Genomic DNA, 23144 nt, shown 5'->3' with positions numbered 1-23144 from the left:
CAGGTCTGTGCAAGTGTGATACATCAAAGTGAAGATAATTGGCTTTAATGTTTTGACGTGCTGTTGGAATGTGAGCATGGTAACATTTATGAAGGAATTCAAGGGAAACTGGTTAGCTGGACTTTATTCCTAGAGGTTGAAGGTACAGTGGTTACGCTTTGAAGAAACGGGTGGGGATATTACAGTTCCAAGGATCTCTGGAACAGTGTTGCAGTTCTGCATAATTGTAGTTAAACATTTGAGTTGATTCCTTAGCCTAGTCTGTCTCTCTCACTCTTTCTCTAACCAGTGCCTTAACTATATAATCTTTAATTGCTTTTCTTTTACTCACAGAAAAACTACTTAATCTGGTTGAAAGAATTAACCACGTCTTGATCATTATTATTCCACTCTACACAGTGAAGTATTATCCTTCCCTTAATTCTCAACTCCTAGTTATTTCTTGACATAAAATCACGCGGCCTGGTCACAGACCGGGCCGCGGGGGCGTTGACCCCCGGAACTCTCTCCAGGTAAACTCCAGGTATCCTTTGCTCTTTGTCGTACTTTTCCCCTCAGTGTTTCTTCTTGCACGTTATTCCTTGTTTTTTTTCTATCCAGCTTTTCCTAGACTTTCATTTCACATTTCCCCTAAGGGACAGCCAAGTACTCCATTTGTTTCTGCTCTCTCCTAGTTTTCTTAGCGTATACAATACCTTTCCTAACCAATTGCCCTTAATTTTTCCTCTCCTACTTCCCTCCCAGTACATTTTCCCACGGTCAAAAACATCCTCTTCATAACGAATTTAACTTGAATCTGCTTTCCTCTCCTGTCCCTTTGATTACACTGCGTCTTCCTAACTGTTAAACTGCCCCTCTTCCTCGGGGCGCCCCCTCAGTCCATCTTCCCAGGGGCTGGGGGTTGAGGGTGGCGCCGCTGGTTCACGACTCTTCTCCAATACTGTATTATTAGCCAGGTCCAGCCATCAGGGTTACCTCAGGTGGAGTGGTCGATCAGCGAGATGCCTCATTACCATATCACGCGGTATTATTAACTTAACTCACCTGGCAACGTGTCCTGGTCATCTATTATCCAGTTTTCCAGAGGTGGGTATTTAGCCAGTAAGTTGGGTTTTTAGTGTTGTGGCCTTTTTTTGCCAGTTTCCCGGTGTGGGGGAAGGGGGCGACGTCGTAGCCTACTGGATCAGCTGTGTGTTGTCATGAAATTCAACTTATATACATCTATACCTCAACTTATATACATCTATGCCTTATATACATCTATGCTTCATATAAAACTGATCACATTTTGTACGAATGATGTCATTTTCTGGTATATTTTTAAACAAAGTTTTTTTTATACCTTGCTTAAGTTTGCCTAACATTTCTTAATGCTACACACCTTGCCTAAAGGTAACCTAAATCAATTAAAAATATGAATTCCGTCATGTCCAGATTGATTTTCGCGGAGTTATAGCAAAAGGTTTATGAACTAGGATTGTTTACCTGTATTTTCTGTACTATGCCCACATGAAAGGGACAGTAATTATAAGTGCATGAATGCAATAAGATGAGAGCAAACAGGTGACATCACAGTGTGCAAAATAACCACTGCGGAAAAAAATAGTGACCTTCCAAACGCTTTTGTGATTTTTCACATTATCAGAATTTCTTGATGTGAGAAAATCACGAAAGTGCTTAGAAATTCCCTATTTTTCCTCCACTGTGGTTATTCTGCATGGCTATGAATATGCAATAGCCACCTAACTTTATTACATAATTCACACACACACGCAGTAAAGCCACCACCTGCAAGATGATCGTGCTCACTGAATCACTCCCCTGTGCTCATCAAATGGCATTAGTACACTAATTTTAAAATGGGCTCAAAGACCTGCCTCGCTGACAGATGTCAACAGACTCTCAACATCTCGCGATGGGAGAGATGAAGACTAATTATGATCATTACTGAGAAATTATCCGCTATTAATTTCCCCTTTCTCTGAATTCTCCGCAGCCTGTCAACCCTACGCTTGGAAATTTGGACTGGACACACTGTCAGGTGGTAATCACGAGAGAATGGCCATAATCCGATGGTTGAATATGCCGATAAATGGCGGATACGCGTACTTAAGTGGTTAGAGGTTGACCATAGGGAAGAACCAATAATGATGGTGGTCTGTTGTGATGAGTCGTTGTGACGAGTAGTTGTGATGAGTGAGTGAATGGCTGTGGGTAGGGAAAGGTGATGGTTGTGTGGGTGGGCGGCAAAACGGTTGTGTTTGGTGGTTCTTGCGTGTTGTGGTTGTTGGTTGTTGGGTGTTGTGTTTGGGTGTCATTCGTGGGTGGTAAATAGCAATTAGTTACGGTGGGTGGTTGCTGGTTGTGATGTGGTGTTGGTGGGTGGTTGAATTGGTAGTTGTGGTTAATTAACGTCTGTAATAACCGGGGTTGATTATAGTGGGTGGTTGTGGTTGACTATGTCGACTGGTCTGAATAAGTATTTGTAGTTGGAGTGGACGATGGTTGTTATACCGGGGGAAGGGATGCATGTTGAGTTATGATGGGTGATCCCCTCAAGGAAGGTTCCTTGATGTTGGTGAGGGGCTCTTGATTTAGGGAATTGGATCTGTGCTCCAGTTCCCCGAATTAAGCCTGAATGCCTTCCACATCCCCCCCCCCCAGGCGCTGTATAATCCTCCGGGTTTAGCGCTTCCCCCTTGATTATAATAATAATAATAATAATATGATGGGTGATTGTGGGTCGCTGTTTGTGGTGGGTGATTGTGGGTCGCTGTTTGTGGTGGGTGATTGTGGGTCGCTGTTTGTGGTGGGTGATTGTGGGTCGCTGTTTGTGGTGGGTGATTGTGGGTCGCTGTTTGTGGTGGGTGATTGTGGGTCGCTGTTTGTGGTGGGTGATTGTGGGTCGCTGTTTGTGGTGGGTGATTGTGGGTCGCTGTTTGTGGTGGGTGATTGTGGGTCGCTGTTTGTGGTGGGTGATTGTGGGTCGCTGTTTGTGGTGGGTGATTGTTGGTCGCTGTTTGTGGTGGGTGATTGTGGGTCGCTGTTTGTGGTGGGTGATTGTGGGTCGCTGTTTGTGGTGGGTGATTGTGGGTCGGTGTTTGTGGTGGGTGATTGTGGGTCGGTGTTTGTGGTGGGTGATTGTGGGTCGGTGTTTGTGGTGGGTGATTGTGGGTCGGTGTTTGTGGTGGGTGATTGTTGGTCGCTGTTTGTGGTGGGTGATTGTGGGTCGCTGTTTGTGGTGGGTGATTGTGGGTCGCTGTTTGTGGTGGGTGATTGTGGGTCGCTGTTTGTGGTGGGTGATTGTGGGTCGCTGTTTGTGGTGGGTGATTGTTGGTCGCTGTTTGTGGTGGGTGATTGTGGGTCGCTGTTTGTGGTGGGTGATTGTGGGTCGCTGTTTGTGGTGGGTGATTGTGGGTCGCTGTTTGTGGTGGGTGATTGTGGGTCGCTGTTTGTGGTGGGTGATTGTGGGTCGGTGTTTGTGGTGGGTGATTGTGGGTCGGTGTTTGTGGTGGGTGATTGTGGGTCGCTGTTTGTGGTGGGTGATTGTGGGTCGGTGTTTGTGGTGGGTGATTGTGGGTCGCTGTTTGTGGTGGGTGATTGTGGGTCGGTGTTTGTGGTGGGTGATTGTGGGTCGCTGTTTGTGGTGGGTGATTGTGGGTCGGTGTTTGTGGTGGGTGATTGTGGGTCGGTGTTTGTGGTGGGTGATTGTGGGTCGGTGTTTGTGGTGGGTGATTGTGGGTCGGTGTTTGTGGTGGGTGATTGTGGGTCGGTGTTTGTGGTGGGTGATTGTGGGTCGGTGTTTGTGGTGGGTGATTGTGGGTCGGTGTTTGTGGTGGGTGATTGTGGGTCGGTGTTTGTGGTGGGTGATTGTGGGTCGCTGTTTGTGGTGGGTGATTGTGGGTCGGTGTTTGTGGTGGGTGATTGTGGGTCGCTGTTTGTGGTGGGTGATTGTGGGTCGGTGTTTGTGGTGGGTGATTGTGGGTCGCTGTTTGTGGTGGGTGATTGTGGGTCGCTGTTTGTGGTGGGTGATTGTGGGTCGGTGTTTGTGGTGGGTGATTGTGGGTCGGTGTTTGTGGTGGGTGATTGTGGGTCGGTGTTTGTGGTGGGTGATTGTGGGTCGGTGTTTGTGGTGGGTGATTGTTGGTCGCTGTTTGTGGTGGGTGATTGTGGGTCGCTGTTTGTGGTGGGTGATTGTGGGTCGCTGTTTGTGGTGGGTGATTGTGGGTCGCTGTTTGTGGTGGGTGATTGTGGGTCGCTGTTTGTGGTGGGTGATTGTGGGTCGCTGTTTGTGGTGGGTGATTGTGGGTCGCTGTTTGTGGTGGGTGATTGTGGGATTTGGTTAGTGGTTGCAGTGCATGGTTGTGAAATTTGGTAGTGGTTGTGGGTGGTTATTTATAGTTTGTGGGTGGATATTTGTGGTTTCTGGTGTGTTGTGGTTGTGGTGGGTGGCTGTGAGGTGCGGTGGGTAGTTTTTATGGTGTGTGATTGTTATGGGTGGTTGTAGCGTATAGTGGGTAGTTGTTACTCTTGAGTTATTTGAAGTGGGTGGTTGTTTGTGGCGAGTTTTTTGGTGGATGATTTCTAGTTGTGGGTTTCTGGTGGTTGTGGTTATAAATGGTTAATGGTTACACTAGCTGGGTGTGCTACTCTCTGTGGTTTGTAACGCAGTTACTGGCTAGAGTGGCTGGTTGTGCGTGACTGATGGTCGAGATGGTGTTTACAGGAGGATAGGGGGGGGGTGTAGTGGTAACATGCTGTAAATGGCGGTGATAACAGTGACAGTCGTGGTAGTAGTGGTAGGTGCTAGTAATGGTAACTGGAGAAGGCGGCAGTGGTGGATAGCAGTTGTGCTATTGACAGCCAGAGATGGTAGTGGATGAAGGTGACGGTGGTGGCAGGTAGTGATGGTAGGTGGTGGTAGTTGTGGCAGGTAGTGATGGTAGGTGGTGGTAGTTGTGGCAGAAGGAGGTGGCAGGAGTGGTGGTAGCAAGAAATGGTCGTAGAGGTGTCAGGAAGTGGTGATAGACGTAATAACAGCAGAAATGACTGAAGATGTAGTGATGACAGGAGGGGGTGATAGAGGTGAGGCCAGGAAGTGTCGTGATGTCAGAATTGTGGTGACTGCTGCAAATAGTGGTAGCTGTGGCCGGAGGTGGTGGTGGAAGGGATGAGTGGTGGTGGGTAGGATCATCGTAGGTGATAGTGGTGGCAGGTGGTGATAGTGGCAGATGGTGTGGTTGAAATGTCAAATTGTGGTGGCAGTGTGGTAGACAAAGGTAATAGTGACATGTGATGAAAGTGGAGATATGTGGTTGTGGCAGGTGGGAAGATGGTGGTGGTGGTGGTGCTGATGGTGGTGGTAGTGTTGGTGGTGGTGGTAGTGATGGTGGGGGTAGTGGTGGCGATGGTGGTAGTGTTGGTGATGGTGGGGGCAGTGGTGGTGGTGGTGGTAGTAATGTTGGTGGTGGTAATGTTGGTGGTAGGTGGTAACGGTAGTTGTGACAGGTGGTGGTGGTAGTGGCAGTCGTGGCAGGTGGTGGTATTAGTGATGGCAGATGGTGCAGAGGGAATAAACTGGTTGCAATGGTACTAGTGCCATGTAACAGGTGGTGGTGGTGACTGGTGGTAGCAGTGGTGGCAGTGGTAGCAGGTGGTAGCAATGGTGGCAGTGGTAGCGGTAAACATCTCGTGGGAGGATCCGCCTAGACGTCAGCATCATACCTACAATTACTCTATCATTTCCTGTTGTCTCTTCTTAGTTTCATGTATATATGTGTACTCACCTAACTGTGGTTGCAGGGGTCGAGACTCAGCTCCTGGCCCCGCCTCTTCACCGACCGCTACTAGGTCCTCTCTCTGCTCCATGAGCTTTATCATACCTCGTCTTAACACTATGTATAGTTCCTGCCTCCACTACATCGCTTGCCAGACTATTCCACTTCCTAACTACTCTATGACTGAAGAAATACTTCCTAACATCCCTTTGACTCATCTGAGTCTTCAGCTTCCAATTGTGACCCCTTGTTTCTGTCCCCCATCTCTGGAACATCCTGTCTCTGTCCACCTTGTGTGTGTGTGTGTGTGTGAGAACATGGGACATTATATAGCAATACAAATTAGTTTAACTGGAGATTAGCTAATTAAAAACATCTAAACTAATTTATCGCCACTAATTACTTGAGATTCAAGATGATAAGGCTTAAAAAGTTACCCCGTTTAAGACCCTCTGATCGCACTGCTACACGAAGCAAAGTGTCACCAGCAGAGATTGCCCATATTTTAGATTAGTTGTGTTCTAGATTAAGAGAAAGTTAGGTTCAGTGAACGATCCCTGAATTAACTCTCAAGTTAGGCCCAGAGAATTTGACGCCTTCCCATTGAACGCCAGTAACTGTTTCCTGTTGGCGATACAAACCTGGATTTTCGGCGTTTTTCTGTGTATCGCGTAACTGTGTATCGCGTAACTGTGCATCGCGTAATCGACGCTGTATGGGTTGTTCAGGGTTGGTGATACCGTCATGTGGAAGAAAATATTTACGTTCCGTAATACCATTTATGAAAAGGAACGTTTCTCCGTGAAGGTGAGAATGGTGGCGGAACGTTTTCTTTAATAAATGGCATTACTGTTATGTGTCTTCTTCCGTTTGTATGTCGTAACCGTGAGAGAGAGAGAGAGAGAGAGAGAGACGGGGGGTAAAGAGGCAGCCAGACGGGATTCGTAGAATAATTAAATCTATGGAAGAAATGAAAATAGAGCGAGCAAAGAAAAGGATTAGAGAAGAAAGAGGGAAAATGAAAAAAGGTTAATAACCATTTGGAGAAATTCAACCAAAAGAGGAAAAGATTCTCCACTCAAGACCAGACTTGGAATTCAAGATGGCCGCCAAAACGATTATTTTTGTACTGATATCGAAAGAAAAAAACAAACTCATCATCAAGTAATCAAACACTGGTGTGTAATATTTCTATATATAGGTTTTTGGTGGCGTGGGATTAAAATTTCCTCCAAACATTTTTTAAAGAGGGAAATTGAGTGAAATATTATTCAGGTGTAAAAATAAAAAAAAGTCAAGATTTTTTTTTCGGTAAAGTAAATTAAGCAAAATTAAATAGAGGACAAAACTGTTCAAGTGAAAAAAAAAGCTTTTATAACAGTTAATGTACAACAGTTAGATTACTAATTATAAATTTTATAAAATGTTTATATGTATTTATTCACAACGCCATCGTTAAATCAAGTTTCGTCGCGATACTGAGAGAGTCAGTTACCTCCATTACATGATTACTGTGACTCATTCAGTTGAATCTTTTTAATGAAACTCTCTTTAGTCTATAATTATGTATTTCCTTACACTCTACGTAAGTTACATAACAGATGATGACTTTTCAAGTATCCCAGGTACATCAGAATCAACTTGGGAGTTGGAGTATTCAAGTCCGTAACAAGACCTACCACAGGTCACAGGTCATGAGTAGCACTTTGACTGGAACAACTGGCTTATCTACCTCATGCTGAGTGCCGTTGGGACTATTAAGAAATCAATGTCGTCCTTAAGTAGTTTCACTACAATCCCGCTGCTTTTAAGGTCTTTTGTAAGGAAGTTGATCAGTCGCGACTTGTTGTTCTGGTAGTGAAGGAAATTTATCACAGCTTTCATGGACCTTACAAACAATATGTCAGCTGATGTACGTTACACAGCATGACGCTGCTGCTCTGCATCTTTGGTTGTTAGAGAGTCAGTGTATGTATCAAATTCCATAACTAATCACTTTCCATAATAATAATGCCTTCCAAAGGTTATGTGTCACACTGGTATCATGACTATGTGAACGTGTTCCCATCCAACATGAACTAAACATTCTCTGGGATTACAAGACTGTAACTTTATATATGAGATGTGTCGTTGGTATATTTTTATTCTGTTTCCTCATCGATTCTTTCCTTGATGTTCCTGTCCACATCACTCTGACTTTTCTCTTTCCGTCTATAGCAGGCCTATGCACAGCAGGATGTACATTCATTACCTTTGTCATCCTCTTTCTGTCAAGGATAATGTCCTTGTTCCTCTCTTCCTCCGTTCCCTCCGCATATGTGACCCACAATTTCTTGATTCTCAAGTTTCCATTCTTCGCGGTTCACGCTCTCGCATTGGCTATCTTTTCGACTTTCTTCTCTCCCTCAAACACTTCTGTGAAACCTCCTGGTTTTTGCCCTGCCTACATTTCCAGTCTCCAAAAACCTTAAAATCCTGTGTATTCGAGCACCATATTCGCTTCTCATCTGACTAATACCCTTCGCAATAATCTTGCTCATACTTCTCTTATCACGAATACTTCCAGTGTCTACTTCATTTCTTGAATTTTCTGTTCTCTCCTATACGTTGGTGAAACTTGCCGCTCTCTCTCTCTCTCTCTCTCTCTCTCTCTCTCTCTCTCTCTCTCTCTCTCTCAAGACTTAAGAAACACAAAAGATGTATTTGCCTTGATGACACCAACAGTGCTCTTCTCTGTGATATCAGAGATCCATCCTATTAACTATCTACCATTCTAGCCTTCAAAAACGCTAGTTCTGGCTTTGTTTCTGTAGATGGCTGCCTTTCCCATTATGTCAACAAATGCTCACTTCAGAATACCCATGACTTGATCTGACCTCTCCCGCCGCCTCTACTTCCTTCTGCATCATCTTTTGTTTTGCCTTTCCTGTTTTCTGCTTTGGTGGGTTCTGTTCCAGTTGACTTTTATTATGTAGTTAAAAGTTTCTTAAGTGAATCAGGAATTTTTCTGGATCAAACCTAAAGTTTTTAGACTTAAATCCGGAAACAGAATGAGGCATTATATAAAGGCAGGCAACTAACATTATCGAAAACTTTTATTGATATACATGACACTTTCACAACATCTGGGTATCTTTATTCTGGAAACTTTTCGCCAGCCAGATGCTTCTTCAGTCCAATGCAGAGAAAGGTGGAAGGCGAGGAATAATTAGAGGTAATCAGTCCCTCAGACTTGAGTTAACTCCAGGCTATGGGACTGATTACCTCAAACTCCTCCTCGTCTTACACATTTGTCTGCATTGGACTGAAGCCAATGGGTGGCGAAACGTATCCAGAATAAAAATACGCAAGTGTCTCATTTATCAACTTGTCGGTTTTATAAAACCATTTATTCCCAAAACTTTTATTGATTACATTAAACGTATTTCTTTTTATTTAACGTTTACTGTATCTTTATTAAGTTTTATTTCCTTTCATATATTTGATTTGTGTTATACATCTACTCAGATCCTACGACAGCAAGAATACCTTAAAAGGTCACCCCAAGACGTATGTGTGTTATTTAAAATAATGACAAGCCATTAGGGGGATATAAGGCAGACGGAAGAATGGGGATTAGGTCCGGAAACAGCCCAAAATGACCGCGTGTTATTACTGCTACATGTGTTCAGGGAAGCTGGTCAGTTTCATATAATTCTCTCTGTCAAGCTGCTGATTCACTGCTGATGGTGGTAGGCTTAGAAGGGAGAGGGAGGTGAAGAGGTAAGTGGACGCGGAGGAGACCAGAGGAGGTAAGTGGACGCGGAGACCAGAGGAGGTAAGTGGACGCGAAGGGAGACCAGAGGATGTAAGTGGACGTGGAGAAGGGAGACCAGAGGAGATAAGTGGAAGCGGAGAAGGGAGACTAGAGGAAAAGGAAGAGATGGAGTAGCGAATGTTGAGGAAGTGGAGCAGAGGAAGAGGTGGGAAACGTTTTGATAGAGTTATATAATGAAATAAATATAAAGAAAGTAAAGTAAAAATGAGAAAAGAGAAAAGGAGGTGAAAGAGTACCAGGAAGTGGAGGGAAACTAAGTTTATCTGGAATAACAGTAGAAAGTAAAAGGATGGCTGTGTAAGAAAATGAGAGTAAAGGTAAGTAATGATGAAGATGGAGTAGTACAAGAGAAGGAAGAGACGGTAACAAAAATATGTCAATTAAATTATAGCATACGCCGTTGGGAAATCATAAAGGAATACATCTTTAAACTAATTTTGTTGCCAAAAAAATTAGGCAAGTTAGGTGTTGTCATAGTCAGGTGTTGTCATGGTCAGGTGTTGTCATGGTCAGGTGTTGTCATAGTCAGGTGTTGTCATGGTCAGGTGTTGTCATAGGTGTTGTCATAGTCAGGTGTTGTCATGGTCAGGTGTTGTCATAGTCAGGTGTTGTCATGGTCAGGTGTTGTCATAGTCAGGTGTTGTCATAGTCAGGTGTTGTCATAGTCAGGTGTTGTCATAGTCAGGTGTTGTCATAGTCAGGTGTTGTCATAGTCAGGTGTCCCCTCAGATGAACTCCAAATGTGGTTAGGTGTGGTCACAGTGAATTCTGGTTCAGGTGCTGAGTGACTGGGAATTGTAATAATGTAATAATGTAAGTGGCCTTCTGCTGGAATGAAATATATTTGTGCATTTTCTATTAGGCAGTCCTTCACAATACATCCCGCTAGCAATATTTGCCCAACCCAATTTTCAGTGCTACTCAAAGATAAGCTTTCATAATTCTATTTACTCATGTGTAAGTCCCACTCAAATCCAACCCCTCTCACTCACGTATTTATCCAAACTAAATCTAAACTTCTCTAATTTGAATCCATTATTGCGGATTCTCTCTTGGAGAGATATCCCCTTTGTTAATATCCATCTTCCACTTACACACTTCGATCATGTCTCCCCTCATTCTTCGTTTTACGGAAGATTTCTAACGCTATGTATTAATCTTGGCATATAGGTGAGGTTATAGTGAGGTGTGGTCGTAGACGTGGTCACAGGTGGTCATAGTTAGGTGAGGTCATAGTTAGGTGAAGTCCTAGTTACGTGAGGTCAGGTGTGGTCATAGGTGAGGTTATAGTCAGGTGTGGTCATAGTCAGATGTAGTTTATGTTTTGAGGTCTCCATCCGTGGGCCCCCGGATATCAACCCTTCCACAGGTCTAAGTCAGGTGTGGTCATAGTAAGGTGTAGTTTATGTTTATGTTCCGTGTTTCCAGAAGTCCATCCGTGTCCCCTCAGATGAACTCCCAGGTGTGGATCATGGTGATACGAGATCATAGTGAGGTGAGGTCATAGTGAGGTGTGGTCGGAGATGTGGTCATAGGTGAGGGATAGTCATGGTTAGGTGAGGTTATAGTGACGTGTGGTCATAGTCAGGTGAGGTCCTAGTCAGGTGTGGTCATAGTCAGGTGTGGTCATAGTCAGGTGTGGTCATAGACAGGTGTGGTTTATGTTTCCAGGTCTCCATCCGTGGGCCCCCGGATGTCAACCCTTCCACACTTCCTACTTCCGGTTATTATGTGCTTTCCCTAGTTCCGTGTGTCCAGAAGTCCATCTGTGTCCCCTCAGATGAACTCCCAGGTGAGGTCATAGTGAGGTGTGGTCGGAGATGTGGTCATAGGTGAGGGATGGTCATGGTTAGGTGAGGTTATAGTGACGTGTGGTCATAGACAGGTGAAGTCATAGTTAGGTCTGGTCATAGTTAGGTGTGGTCATAGTCAGGTGTGGTCATAGTCAGGTGTGGTCATAGTCAGGTGTGGTCATAGTCAGGTGTGGTCATAGACAGGTGTGGTCATAGTCAGGTGTGGTTTATGTTTCCAGGTCTCCATCCGTGGGCCCCCGGATGTCAACCCTTTCTCACTTCCCACTTCCGGTTATTATGTGCTTTCCCTAGTTCCGTGTGTCCAGAAGTCCATCTGTGTCCCCTCAGATGAACTCCCAGGTGTGGATCATGGTGATACGAGATCATAGTGAGGTGAGATCATAGTGAGGTGTGGTCGGAGATGTGGTCATAGGTGAGGGATGGTCATGGTTAGGTGGGGTGATAGTGACGTGTGGTCATAGTCAGGTGAGGTCATAGTTGGGTGAGGTTATAGTCAGGTGTGGTCATAGTCAGGTGTGGTCATAGTCAGGTGTGGTTTATGTTTCCAGGTCTCCATCCGTGGGCCTCCGGATGTCAACCCTTCCACATTTCCCACTCCCTGTTGTTTTGGTGCTTTCCCTAGTTCCGTGTGTCCAGAAGTCCACCTGTGTCCCCTCAGATGAACTCCCTTCCTCACTTTCCCACGTGGGCGGTTGGTTGGGTGGACGGGTGTGTGTGTGTGTGTGTGTGTGTGTGTGTGTGTGTGTGTGTGTGTTGTGTATGTGTTGGCCCCTCCCCAGTAACCTTGTTGGATGGTATCTTGGTCTTGTCTAGCTGGTCTACTGCTGAGACTGTCCAGGTGGGTGGAATTACAGGAGGGGACACACAGAAATCTGCGTCCTGTAATTACACCCACCAAGACAGCCTGGAACAGCAGACCAGCTTAACACTACCAAGCTGCCTCCCAACTCGGCTACCAAGCTGAGGTTACTTAATAAAATCTCGGACTTCTATTTATGCTTCATTATGTATTCAAGTTATCATTATGTATTCAAGTTTTATCGTGTATAGATGTGTGTCCGTTTGATTTTATGTTTCCCCACGAAGAAATCTCTTACAAAAAAGTTATCAGCTTTCTTTTTTGTTGAAATTCGGCATATTTTTTATATGCAAGACACTGAAACGTCCACAAGTAAATTTGAAACTAACAAGTACATTCACACACACACACAAACCATACCCCCGGCTAGAGTTCGTCACGGCCACGCTAGCTGGAGATTCGTCTGTAAAAACTTGCATTTGTGGTCACAGAGGTGCCTGTGCTAACTTTCCTATGGTGTAGAAATATACCTAGTTGGATGAATCTTATTGTGGCTAGCTGGTCTAGTGGCTAGCGCGACGGGCTGGAGTTTTGAGACTCTATGACCGCGGGTTCAATCCCGGCCGGGGGTATGGTTTATTTGCAATCGTGTCATTACGATTTCTTAAGACACACACACACACACACACAATAACCACAGCTGTATTTCTCTCGTCCCTCTCTAACATCTGATATCTATTGCACAATAAATAAAACGGAAATAAAGAAATTCTTTAGCGTAAATTTTAATTGAATCCTGTAGTCAGGCAACAAACTCAATGTCTTTTGTAACAATTCGCTTTTCTGTTTATTGAACATTTGCAAAATTATGTTGATGCTCACATAACCTTCTTCTTTCTATATATTCTGTGTTTTCCATGACTCGATCAATCACAATTTTGACATATTCATTGTTTGGTATAATCACTAATATTTTATTTAGATTAAAAAATATTTTGCAGCTTTATATAAGACTGTGTCGAGTAGCTGTAAACTGTAGCAGAAGCAAGGATAGGAACAACAGCTGATCGATATATTTGTTTTGTTTTCACATCTTGTTTACATTTGTGTCCTTATGTGATTGTCTTCCCACCAAGAAATCTGATACAAAAAAGTTATCAGCTCCCTTTTTGCTGTAGTTCGTCTTCATATATACGTATGTAAGTCACTTAAACGTGCATTAAGTAAACACGCAAGTACACAAGTACAGTCACACACACACACACACACACCCACACACACACACACACACACACACACACACACACTTATTTTCTGGTCACACACTACAATATAAACACAATTTCCCCAGCAGACGTACAATACATATTATCAACCACTCTGTCACTGACATATATGCATATATCTGTACTGTCTCACACACCTGCTACAATTATATTTAAATATAATATATATAATATAATATATATATAATATATAATATAATCTTTATTTACTACAAGTACATGTACATGGTATACAGTCCTAGCTGACAACAATGACATACTACTACATAGAAAGTCTCTTGTTATGCTCCGCATTTCGGGCAAATTAGGTCAGTGTCCCAGGATGCGACCCACACCAGTCGACTAACACCCAGGTACCCATTTTACTGATGGGGAACATAGACAACAGGTGGAAAGAAACACGCCCAATGTTTCTACTCTGGCTGGGAATCGAACCCAGGCCCTCGCCATGTGAAGCGAGAGCGTTAACCACCAGGCCACCAGATTTTAATTTTAATATATTTTAATATAATTTAATATATTATAATATAATTATTATAATGATGGGGAAGCGCTAAAGCCGTAGGATTATACAGCCCCTGTGGGGGGGATGGAAGGTATTCAGGCTCAATTCAGGGAACCGGAGCACAGATCCAATTCCGTAGATCAAGAGCCCCTCCCCCGCATCAAGGAACCTCCCTTGAAGGGCCTATATTTTAACAGAATTCTGAATAATCGGAACGGAGAATGCTGTTACAAAGTATTTTGTAGATATCCTTAATGATAAGTGTGAAAATATAAGGAAATTACAACTGAAAGAATGTTGTACTGGATATAGCAAATAAACACACTTATGAATTATTAAACAATTAGTGTCTCTATCTTTCTCACGTTTTAATTTTTCATGGTATTGCTTCTTGCACCTTCACTATATTGAGAAAAATATTAATAAACAGAACAACGAAAAGTAAAAACTAGGGATAGTTTTTTTCTGATAGTAAGGGAGAGTCAACCTCTGGACAAAAGGTATTGTTGGTGTGTATGTTACAACCTGGCCAGTACAACTGTGTTAATGTGAATATGACCACACCTCACTATGACCACACCTCACTATGACCACACCTCACTATGACCACACCTCACTATGACCACACCTCATATATGACCACATCTATGACCACTCCTCTCTGTGACCACACCTCACTATGATCCACACCTGGGAGTTCAAGTGAGGGCACACATGGAACTAGGGATAGCACCAAAATAAGCTGAAGTGGGAAGTGTGTGGAAGGGGCCCACCATACCTGTCTATGACCTCACCTGGCTATGACCACACCTCACTTATGACCACATCCACGACCACATTTCAGTATGACCACACCTCACCTGAGACGTAAATTTGGTGATTTGCTGCAGACTGGAAAGATTATGCAAGAAAACTGCATATTGTCATCTTGCTCTACTCTTCCCATATTTTATTAAACTGTTCTTGTCAGGACTGGATTTAGACCTTGGGGGACCCGGGGCACTATAGGTTTCTGGGGCCCTCAACATGGAAATTAAATTGAAATACAAATAAGAAATGAACTATAAAATTTAACCACAAATAGTTTAGTTCAATCTATCAAATTAACCCTATTAAGAGAGTGCCAGCTTATAAAGGCCAAGAAAGGGTTATTTAAAGGGTTCTTCACCTGTTTTTTACTTTTTAGTTCATTTACTTTGTATCTTAAAGAACACTTCAAATATTAATTCACCTGTTAGTTAAATCATGGAGCTCCATCATAATTATAATATCTAGCCTATGTTTATTCATATCTTTGGTGTAGAAGTTCTGGGAAAATAGAAAAAAAGGGTATTGCATTTACAGGGATAAAAATAAATCAAAGAAGACAGGTCAACATCAAAGGAGAAATTTATACCGATGAAAATAAATTGTACCGATGAAAAAAAATTATGCCGATGAAAAAAATTTATGCCGATGAAAAAAATTTATACCGATGAAAAAATTTATACCAATGAAAAAAAATATGCCAAAGAAAAAATTTATGTCTATGAAAAAAATTTATATAATAATTTCATGGGGAAGGTATATATTGCCGGGGTAAAATAACACAAGTCTAAAAATTGAACTTCTATATAAAATTTTACCACAAATTATAAAACATTGAATTTTAATTTAATCAATTTCAAAAAATAAATTCTCTCAAACAGTTTAGTATGATTTATTGAATAAATCAGCTGTTTTTCAGATAATTTGTGGTGCTATTATATTGTATAATCGTTCCAGTCTGCAGCAAATCACCAAATTTACATCTCAGGTGAGGTGTGTTCATAGTTAGGCGAGGTCAAAGGTGTGGTTTATGTTTCCAGGTCTCCATCCGTGGGCCCCACACTACCCACTTCCGGTTATTTTGGTGGTATCGCTAGTTCCATGTGTCCAGAAATCCATCTGTGTCCCCTCAGATGAACTCCCAGGTGTGGATCATGGTGAGATGTGGTCATAGTGATATGAGATCATAGTGAGGTGTGGTCATAGTGAAGTGAGGTCATGGTGTATTGCCATAGGTGTGGTCATAGTCAGGTGTGGTTTATGTTTCCAGGTTTCCATCCGTGGGCCCCCGGATGTCAACCCTTCCACACTTCCCATTTCCGGTTGTTTTGATGCTTTCCCTAGTTCCGTGTGTCCAGAAGTCCATCTGTGTCCCCTCAGATGAACTCCCTTCCTCACTTTTCCAGGTGGGCGGGTGTGTGTGTGTGTGTGTGTGTGTGTGTGTGTGTGTGTGTGTGTGTGTGTGTGTGTGTGTGTTTATGTTGTGTATGTGTGTGTATGTTGTGTATATGTGTGTTGTGTATGTGTTGGCCCCTCCCCAGTGACCTTGTTGGATGGTAACTTGGCCTTGTCTAGCTGGTCTACTGCCGAGACTGTCCAGGTGGGTGGAATTACAGGAGGGGACACACAGAAAACTGCGTCCTGTAATTACACCCAGACAGCCTGGAACAGTAGACCAGCTAGACAAGACCAAGCTTCCACCCAACATGGACACAACATGGCCACCAAGGTGAGGTTACTCAGTGATAATCTCAGATTTCTGATATGAAAAAAACCTGGAAAACTATCTGAAATTCTTGGAACTAAAAAGTTATCCAAAAACAAAACAATCAAACTAACAAAATCAGATGAACCCCTACTCACACCTACTGAAACAGCGAACACACTCAATGTTTTCTTCTCCACCATAGGAAAAAATCTAGCGAACAAAATACCAATCGCAAACACCCGTCCATCAGACTACCTCATAAGTACCTACCCAAATACGTTATTCCTAGCTCCAATCAACCCCATAGAAGTTACGCTCATCATAAACACCCTTAAAAACAAGGCAGGAGACATAAACAACTTGCCTGCTTTTATGTACAAAAAAGCTTCTCGAGTATTGTCACCAATTATTGCAACGCTCTTTAACAAATCCAATGAATCATATACCTTCCCAACAATCCTCAAAATAGCGAGGGTCACTCCGATCCACAAAGGAGGTGACCAAGCTGACATGAATAACTATAGACCAATATCTAACTTACCACTGCTCTCTAAAATCTTTGAAAAATTAATTCTTAGACGGATCTATTCCTACCTCGTCTCACACAACATATTAAACACTTGTCAGTTTGGATTCAGGAATAATAAAAGCACAAATGATGCTATCATACACATGCTAGAACTAATATATACCGCACTCGAAAAGAAGGAAGTCCTGCTGGGCATTTTCATTGATTTACGTAAAGCTTTTGATACAGTTGACCATGAACTGCTGTACTCCAAATTAACACACTATGGTATCACAGGCCACTCCCTCAACTACCTAAAATCATACCTTAGTAACAGAGCTCAATATGTGTATGCAAATGATGCAAACTCTTCCACCCAACCAATCACAGTAGGAGTCCCACAAGGAAGTGTCATTGGACCACTCCTCTTTCTCATCTACATCAATGATCTACCGAATGCATCACAGCTACTCAAACCCATATTATTTGCAGATGACACTACATATGTCTTTTCCCACCCAAACCCAGTCATACTAGCAAACAAAGTCAATGCCGAATTGCAGAAAATATCTGCCTGGATGATGACTAACAAACTTACCCTGAACACTGATAAAACCTATTTCATTCAGTTTGGAAACAAAGCTGCAAATGATCCAATTAACATAACGCTAAACGGATCATCAGTCACAAGACTCACAGAGGGAAAATTCCTAGGTATCCACCTTGACAGTAGCCTTAAGTTCCGGACACACATACAACAAATCACCAAGAAAATCTCCAAGACTCTAGGCATACTATCAAAGATAAGGTACTACGCTCCACAATCAGCTCTCCTGGCACTGTACCATTCACTCATATACCCTTATCTTACATATGGAATTTGTGCATGGGGATCAACAACATCCAATCACCTAAAACCCCTAATAACCCAGCAAAAGGCAGCAGTAAGAATGATAACAAATTCCCACTCCCGCCAGCATACTCCACCAATTTTCATGTGCCTACTACATACACAGAATACACGCAAATATAAACCCTCCACTCAAACTTCTCCTCACCAACCTAAACAGGACACATGACCACAACACAAGACACAGATCTCTTTCTGATATACCTCGTGTCCATATCACACTGTGTAAAAACTCTATGCACATAAAGGGCCCCAAAATATGGAATTCATTACCAGAAGATATTAAAGTAACCCGGTCTGAAAATCAATTTAAGACTTCTCAAAAGCCACTTAATCACCCTAAACTAAACGCTAAATACTCAGTACACACATACTCACTTATGTACTCCCACATCATAACTTCAACAATCACTTTGAACCTTTTATCCGTTGTTGACAGGAATATAATTGAATCATTGTTTTTACAAAAAGCATTTTTGAATATATGAATATGTCCTTTGTCTTGTACAAATTTTGATTCACTTATAATTAATAATCTACTGTAGAACTATGAAATAATTACTATCCTACTGTACAACTATGATATACTCCTTAGTGTTAAGTAGTCTGTAAGCCAATAATGTTAAGTTGACCCATAATGTCTAGACATAATAGAGGCTCCCTTTGCATTGCAACCCACTATTGTAAATATAAAATCTAAATGTACTGTTTGCAAAGACATAAAATAAATAAAATAAAAAAATACAAATGTATTCAAGTTAATTTTTTTTTGTTTTCACTTGTGCAGCTGTATATGTGTATTTTCTGAAAGTTTTACTGTGTATAGATGCGAGTCCGTGTGTGACTCTGTCTTCCCACAATTCGTCATTTTTCAAGACACTGAAACATCCACAAGTAAATATCAAAATACACAAGAACATTCACACACACACACACACACACACACACACACACACACACACACACGCACACACACACACACACACACACACACACACACACACACACACACACACACACACACACGCGCACACACACACACACACACACACACACACACACACACACACACACACACACACACACACACACACACACGCACACACACACACACACACACACACACATATGCACACAATAACCACAAGACGTGTATTTCTCTCACACACACATGTTAACACGCATACCTGCATTTTCTCTCACTTTTCTTATAATTAAATTAATTTCCACAGGAAATAAACCGGAAATAGAGAAATTCTTTAGTGTAAATACTTTATTGAATCATGTACTGTTCTGATGTATGTTAATGTACTTTTCTTGTGTGTTACAATATTGTTCTTTAGCGTTACTGTACTGTACTGTTTTACTGTTCCATTATCATGTTCTTCATTACGTATATTTTGTCTTTTCCATCACACCCTTAATCAGAATTTTGACATATTCATTGCTTGGTATAATCAGCATAGGTGAGGTCATTGTTAGTTAAAGATAGGCGTGTTCATAGTCAGGTGTGGTTCATGTTTCCAGGTCTCCATCTGTGGGCCCCCGGATGTCAAACCTTCCACAGTTTTTTTTAGTGTCTCCAAAAGTCCATCTGTGTCCCCTCAGATGAACTCCCAGGTGTGGATCATGGTGAGGTGTGGTCATAGGGAGGTGAAGTCATATTGAGGTGTGGTCGTGGATGTGGTCCTAAGTACGGGGTGGTCATAGTTAAATCAGGTCATAGTGAGGAGAGGTCATAGTGAGGTGTGGTCATAGGTAAGGTTATAGTGAGTTGCGGTCATAGGTAAGGTTATAGTGAGGTGTGGTCATAAGGTAAAAATGAGCTGTGGCCATAGGTAAGGTCATAGATGTGGTCATAGTTAGATGTGGTCATAGTTAGGTGAGGTCATAGACAGGTGTGGTCATAGTCAGGTGTGGTTTATGATTCTAGGTCTCCACCGTGGGTCCCAGGATGTTAACTCTTCCACACTTCCCACTTGCGGTTATTTTGGTGCTTTCCCTAGTTCCATGTGTCCACAAGTCATAGTGATGTGAGGTCGTAGTGAATCTGGTCCAGGTGCTGAGTGACTGAGCATACTATCCATTTGTTTTTCGAAATATATGAAATTGCAATAATATCACTAAGTTTGTCTGTGTGACCTGCTGGAGTGAAAAATATTTCTGCATTTTCCACTAGGCAGACCTGTCTATGACCACACCTCACTGCCACCCAAGTGCAAGTCCCACTCAAATCCAACCCCTCTCACTCACCTATTTAAACAATTTGAAACTACCCAATTTTCAAACCAATACTTTCCTATATTCTTTCTAAATCTAAATTTGTCTAATTTGAATCCATTATTGCAGGTTCTCTCTTGGAGAGATATCCTCAAGACCTTATTTATACATTCATTCTTCGTTTTACTGAAGATTTCTAACGCTATGTATTAATTTTTGTCATAGGTGAGGTTATAGTCAGGTGAGGTGTGGTCATAGGTGATGTCATAGTGAGATTTGGTCATAGGTGAGGGGTGGTCATAGTCAGGTGTGGATCATGCTTCCAGGTCTCTATCCGTGGGCCCCCGGATGTTAACCCTTCCACACTTCCCACTCCCGTTATTTTGGTGCTTTCCCTAGTTCCGTGTGTCCAGAAGTCCATCTGTGTCCCCTCAGATGAACTCCCAGGTGTGGATCATGGTGAGGTGTGGTCGTAGTGAGGCGTGGTCGTAGTGAGGCGTGGTCGTAGTGAGGTGTGGTCATAGTGAGGTGAGGTCTTGGTGTATTGTGGTCATAGTGAGGTGTGTTTGTAGACGTGGTCATAGGTGAGGGATGGTGAGGTCATAGACACTAGTTCTCATAATCAGGTGTGATCATAGTTAGGTGTTGTAATAGTCTGGTGTGGTTCATGTTCCGTGTGTCCAGAAGTCCATCTGTGTCCCCTCAGATGAACTCCCAGGTGTGGATCATGGTCAGGTGTGGTCATAGTGATATGAGATCATAGTGAGGTGAGGTCATGGTGTATTGTCACAGGTGAGCTCGTAGTAAGGTGTGGTTATTTTGGTGTGATTATTATGGTGCTTTCCCTGGTTCCGTGTATCCTGAAGTCCATCTGTGTCCCCTCAGATGAACTCCCAGGTGTGGATCATGGTGATATGAGATCATAGTGAGGTGTGGTCATAGTGAGGTGAGGTCATGGTGTATCGTCATAGGAGTGGTCATAGTCAGGTGTGGGTTATGTTTCCAGGTCTTCATCCGTGGGCCCCCGGATGTCAACCCTTCCACAGTTCCCACTCCCGGTTATTTTGGTGCTTTCCCTAGTTCCGTGTGTCCAGAAGTCCATCTGTGTCCCCTCAGATGAACTCCCAGGTGTGGATCATGGTGATATGAGATCATAGTGAGGTGTGGTCATAGTGAGGTGAGGTCATGGTGTATTGTCATAGGAGTGGTCATAGTCAGGTGTGGGTTATGTTTCCAGGTCTTCATCCGTGGGCCCCCGGATGTCAACCCTTCCAAAGTTCCCACTCCCGGTTTTTTTGGTGCTTTCCCTAGTTCCGTGTGTCCAGAAGTCCATCTGTGTCCCCTCAGATGAACTCCCAGGTGTGGATCATGGTGATATGAGATCATAGTGAGGTGTGGTCAGTGAGGTGAGGTCATGGTGTATTGTCATAGGAGTGGTCATAGTCAGGTGTGGGTTATGTTTCCAGGTCTTCATCCGTGGGCCTCCGGATGTCAACCCTTCCACAGTTCCCACTCCCGGTTATTTTGGTGCTTTCCCTAGTTCCGTGTGTCCAGAAGTTCATCTGTGTCCCCTCAGATGAACTCCCTTCCTCACTTTCCTAGGTGGGCGGGTGGGTGAGTTGTTGGTTGGGTGGGTTGTTGGCTGGGTGGGCTCTTTTGTGTGTGTGTGTGTGTGTGTGTGTACACGTGTTGGCCCCTCCCCAGTGACCTTGTTGGATGGTAACTTGGTCTTGTCTAGCTGGTCTACTGCCGAGACTGTCCAGGTGGGTGGAATTACAGGAGGGGACACACAGAAATCTGCGTCCTGTAATTACACCCACCAAGACAGCCTGGAACAGCAGACCAGCTAAACACTACTAAGCTGCCTCCCAACTCGGCTACCAAGCTGAGGTTACTTAATAAAATCTCGGACTTCTATTTATGTTTCATTATGTATTCAAGTTAATTTTTTTTGTTTTTCCTCGTGAAACTTTAACAGTGTATTGCGTGGACGTTTTATCGTGTATAGATGTGTGTCCGTTTCATTTTATGTTTCCCCCACGAAGAAATCTCTTACGAAAAATTTATCAGCTTTCTTTTTTGATGAAATTCGGCATTTTTTTTATATGCAAGACACTGAAACGTCCACAAGTAAATATGAAAGTAACAAGTACATTCACACACACACATACACACAAACACAAACACACACACACACGCATTTCTTTCGTCCCTCTCTAACATCTGATATCTATTGCACAATAAATACAACGGAAATAAAGCAAATCTTTAGCGTAAATTTTAATTGAATCCTGTAGTCAGGCAACAAACTCAATGTCTTTTGTAACAATTCGCTTTTCTGTTTATTGAACATTTGCAAAAATATGCTGGTGCTCACATAACCTTCTTCCTAAACCTAGACAGTTATTTATTACCTATACGTATTTTAACTTTTCCATGACTCGATCAATCACAATTTTGACATATTCATTGCTTAGCATAATCAGCAATAGACAAACACTAATATTTTATTTAAATTAAACAATATTTTGCAGTTGTGTCCAGCAGTTGTGAACTGTACCAGAAATAGACAGTGACAAAAGCTGTTTGTTATATTTCTTTTGTTTTCATTTTTTGTTTATATTTGTGTCCGCATGTGTAGCAGATTTCTTCCCACTAAGAAATCTGCTACAAAAAAGGTATCAGCTTCCTTTTTTGTTGTACTTAGTCTTTATATAAGTCACTGAAATGTCCATAAGTAAACACGCAAGTACACAAGTACAGTCACCCACACACACACACACACACACACACACACACACACACACACACACAAACCTGAGAACAGCATTCCGACACCTTAGTAAGGAATCATTCAAGACACTGTACACCGTGTATGTCAGGCCCATACTGGAGTATGCAGCACCTGTTTGGAACCCGCACTTGATAAAGCACGTCAAGAAACTAGAGAAAGTACAAAGGTTTGCAACAAGGTTAGTTCCAGAGCTAAGGGG

The sequence above is a fragment of the Cherax quadricarinatus genome, chromosome 1 (genome assembly GCF_038502225.1).
Source record: "Cherax quadricarinatus isolate ZL_2023a chromosome 1, ASM3850222v1, whole genome shotgun sequence".
NCBI lineage: Eukaryota > Metazoa > Arthropoda > Malacostraca > Decapoda > Parastacidae > Cherax > Cherax quadricarinatus.
The sequence above is the reverse complement of the archived record's forward strand: the minus strand, read 5'-3'. Positions refer to the sequence as shown.